The sequence below is a fragment of the Crocodylus porosus genome, unplaced genomic scaffold (assembly GCF_001723895.1).
Source record: "Crocodylus porosus isolate Cpor-Errol unplaced genomic scaffold, CroPor_comp1, whole genome shotgun sequence".
NCBI classification, from domain to species: domain Eukaryota; kingdom Metazoa; phylum Chordata; order Crocodylia; family Crocodylidae; genus Crocodylus; species Crocodylus porosus.
The window spans coordinates 46,584,731-46,589,456 of record NW_017728949.1 but is presented as its reverse complement, the minus strand read 5'-3'; positions in this window follow the sequence as shown (position 1 = coordinate 46,589,456).

The following is a 4,726-nucleotide window of genomic DNA, read 5'->3' as shown; positions in this document are numbered from 1 at the left end:
GTCATTTTCCGTTCCATAAGTGCACTTAAGTCCCACAGACAAAGAGATACTCCAGGTTATCTTTGGGACAGACTTAACTCAGCTATGAATGTATGAAACTTGGATAAATCCCAGAAAAACACTGAAGAAGTAGCCAATCTCTGACAGGCGGTAGGGCTGCTCACTAGGGGAGGCATGCTCAAAGGAAAAATGTTAAAGCACACTGATGAATTGCTAACTGATGTAGGATTAGAGACAGCACGTCTTGGCCAGGTCATGATGAATACTGCTTTTAAAGCAGACAAAAAATCAAACTTGAGAATACTGCTTATGCGCAAGTTCAGTTATTAAATAAGCATTTTTCCTGGGTAATAAGCAACATTAAAAATAGAGAATGGCCCCCTGGCTTAGGGCATCATGGAATGCCTGCAACATTTAAAGAAAGATATTCCTATTAAAGTACCTAGATTACCACTTGGGAAGGCTGTGATAAAGGAAAGTGTTCATTCCTGGTGCAGGGAGTGAAAGATGGAAACTGGACCGCTGCTTATTTGTGAAGCACAGAGCTAGGAGGAGGATGCCTTTGGGACTGGAATCTGCATCGCCCCATGTGGGAAATAGTTACCCCCGACAGCCCTCAGTATGTAGCACAGTACCCTTGGTTCAAATTAGTAGCACCTTGATTGGATTAGGGACCCTATGGAAAGGCTGGCGTCTCAGCCCATCTAACATGACCTGCATATGAGTTACCTAATGTGTCATATGTAACAGTAGGACAACATGTTTGTTGGGAAGGACCAGGTTGTTTTCTGCATGAAAATGGTACCACCTGGACTTTTCGCAATTCATGTTGCTTAGGAACTAAAGGTGGAGCTGTTGCTCTACTACAATTAAGTAACTGTACTATTGCCCTAAAATGGCCAGAAATTTCCTGAGACTATACCTCACATCTTTACGATACCCACTTCATGGGTATCATATGTAGACATGCCACAGTTAGAAAACTGGAATGAAGTTAAAAATGAGCTGCGAAGTCTTGAAACAAAGGCTCAGCAAGCCACTCAGTTGGTTCTCTTGCTCGAGAGGGTGGGCGAATCATTAGTTTGGCTGTCAACGTGCCTGAGCCATGTAAATGATATGATATAATCTGCCCTATTTGTGTCACCAGGTGTCACCTCAACTATGTGGCTAACCATCTTAAGCATTATAGTGCTCTGTATTGCCCTAGTGGCAACAGCTAAATGGTGTTTTAACCGTTGTTGTCGTAAATCTGTCCATGCTATGCAAGTTAAATTTAAAGGTCCCTCCCCATTCCCTGATGTAACGCATGTGGTCTTGGCATCTCAACTATAGCTATCATAGCGCTTCAGCAAGCAAGGGGCAAAGTGCAACAGATGAAAATTATGTCTGTATGATAAAGATGCTTGCTGAAGGCTCTATGAAGATCAGACCAAGTGTTTTCCTGCATTTGTTTAGCTATTAAGCTATATGTTGTTGCTAAGAGCCTAATTAAAGTTTAAGATGTAGTAAGGCCTTGTATAAAGTAAGGCCTAATAAATTTAGCAAAGCCTTGAAGTAGTAAGGCCCTGCAGCATAGTTAAAATTAACCTTATCAAAAGCAATGCAAGGCTTGTACTGCTATCGGTCAATCTAAGGACAGTTGAAGTAAAAAGAATCTGAGAGGCTGTAAGTTATCAGTACAGTTCAGAAGCTATTAATTGGCTAAAACACCCAGAAATCATTCAGAAGGAAGATACAGGTCTGTGAAAAAGATGAATTAGCTGTTGACCTAGATCAGTAGGCCCGTGGATCTCGAGGAGCCCAAGGACTGAATACTAGGGTCCTTCCCAGCACCTCTCAGACAATGATGATCAGGGACACCTGATTTCACTGAGCTTTGTGGAAAGAGAAACTTGTTGTACATCAGACATTGGAGAAGACTGCCAACAAGGTGCCCACATGAATTATTCCAGTCTGTCATTGTTTGTCTTGTTACTATGCGTAGTTGTGTTTTTGTTAAGTCAATAAACCTTTCTTATCTTTCTACCCCCGACCATACACTCAATTCCGAACCCTCTGCAGGCAGCTGGGACACCCTTGACTTCAGGAGAGCCAACTTCAACAATCTGAGATTGGTAGGAGAGGCACTGCAGTTCCAGAGAGTAGGGGAACTAGGTGTCCAAGACAAGTGGTCCTTCCTTAAGGAGACAATCCTCTGAGACCAACAGGTGACAGTCCCAACGCAAGTCAAAGCGGGCAAGAGTGCTCAAAAGCCCCCTTAGCTCACCAAAGACATTCAGGAATGCCTGAAAGCCAAAAAGGAGACATACATCCAGTGGAGGGAGTGGTTATACCTCCATCACTCAAGTCTGTAGGGAGGCTGTTAGGAAGGCTAATGTGGCGATGGAACTAGGGCTAGCAACAAGGATCAAGGACAACAAAAAGTCCTTCTTCAAATATATAGAGAATAAAAAGAAGGCACCAAGCAACATGGGGCTCCTGCAGGATACGCTTGGCAATCTGGTAGTTGTACCAGATGAAAATGCAAACCTTGTTAACAAATTCTTTGCCTCCATTTTTCTGAGCAGGTACCAAGACATCTCCCCCACCAGGATTCAGGATGGACTTAGGAGAGACTCTGCCAGGCCTAGGGTCAGGGAGGATGGAGTTAAGAAACTTCTGGAGGGGCCAGTCATGTTCAAATCAGCAGGTCCAGATGCTCTCCACCCCAGGGTGCTGAGGGAATTGGTAAGGGTCATTGCGGGGCCCCTGGCATGACTTTACAAGCACTCAGTGCTCTAGCCAGATGCCAGAAGACTGGAAGAAAGCCAATGTGGTCCCCATTTTCAAAAAAGGGAGGAGGGAGGACACAGGCAACTATAGGCCTGTTAGCCTTACTTTGGTCCTGGGAAGGTCTTTGAGAAAATTATCCAGGAGCACATCTGTGGAAGGACCAGCAGGGGGGTTGATGCTCAAAGGCAACCAGCATGGGTTCATTAGGGACAGGTCCTGTCAGACCAACCTGGTTGCCTTCTATGACCAGGTCACAAAATCCTTGGACACAGGTGTTGCGGTAGACATAGTCTTTCTGGACTTCAGGAAGGCCTTTGACACTGTCTTCCACCCCATTCTCATCAGAAAGCTAAGGGACTGTGGCATTGATGCCTACACAGTCAGATGGGTCACAAATTGGCTAGGGGGGCCACACCCAGAAAGTGGTGGTGGACGAGTCATATTCGACCTGGAGGGATGTGGGCAGTGGAGTCCCCCAGGGCTCGGTTCTCGGGTCTGTACTGTTCAATTTCTCTATGAACAACTTAGATGAGAGGGTGAATAGCACCCTGTTCAAATTTGCTGATGACACCAAGATTTGGGGTGAGGTGAGCAAGCTACAAGGGAGGGACAAGATACAACTGAACCTGGACAGGTTACAGGGGTGAGCAAATGTGAATAGGATGGGATTCTGCACTCAGGCAGAAAGAACCAGGAGTATACCTACAGGCTGGGGAACTCCCTTCTCGAAAGCACAGTGGCAGAAAGAGATCTTGGAGTCGTTATGATTCTAAAATGAACATGGGCTGCCAATGCAAGGATGCGGTCAATAAGGCTGACCACACTTTGTCATGTATCTACAGATGCATCATGAGCAGGTCCAGGAGGTGATCCTCCCCCTCTATGCAACACTGGTCAAACCACAGTTGGAGTACTGTATCCAGTTCTGGGTGCCTCACTTCAGGAGGGATGTGGCCAGCATCAAGAGGGTCCAGAGAAGGGCCAGTCACATGACCAGGGGGCAGCAGGGCAGATCCTACAGGTGAGGCTATGGGACCTGAACCTGTTCAGCCTCCATAAAAGAGAAGGCTAAGAGGGGATCTAGTGGCCATCTATACTTACCAGGGGGACCAGAGGGGAATGAATGAGACCCTGCTGCCCTGAGCACCTCCCAGAGTAGCAAGGAATAATGCCCACAAGTTGATTGAGAATAGGTTCAGGCTAGACATCAGGAGGCGCTACTTCACAGTCAGGGTGGCCAGGATTTGGAACCAGCTTCCAAGGGCAGTGGTGCTGGCTCCTACCTTGGGGGTCTTTAAAAGGAGGCTTGATAATTACCTAGCTGGGGTCATACAAACTTAAGCTTACCAGGGGTTATATGTGCCCAATATTTATTCCTGCCCAGGGAAGGGGGTCAGACTTGATGATCTACTCAGGTCCCTTCCAACCCTACATCTATGCTTCCCTGAGCACCTGCTCCAACACCACATGGCCCCAGGCTGCATTGCCAGATGGCAGGAGCATGAGACCACACTGGTATCCCAACACCAGATGCAGGAGTACGTGTGCAATGAGGGAAGGGGGTGGGGAAGAGAGAGGGGGAGTGTAGAGTGAGTGAGTCACATTTTTTTCTGTGTGCGTGTACAGTTAGGGACTGTGTGTGTGTGTGTGTGTGTGTGTGTGTGTGTGTGTGTGTGTGTGTGTGTGTGTTCATAGGGCAAGTCCCACACACACACTCCCCCACCTCTCCTCACAGTCATACATGCAGACTCCCAACCCCACAACCACCATACACTCCAGCCACCCTCCCCACCACAAACCCCCATACCCACCTACACACCACATCACCACACAAACACATTCCCTCCCCCACATCCATACCTATCCACCCCCATAAACCCTCCCACACCAACCTCACATACCCACACACCCACAGCCCCCCACAAGCCTATACCTACCCCCTCTACAATATACA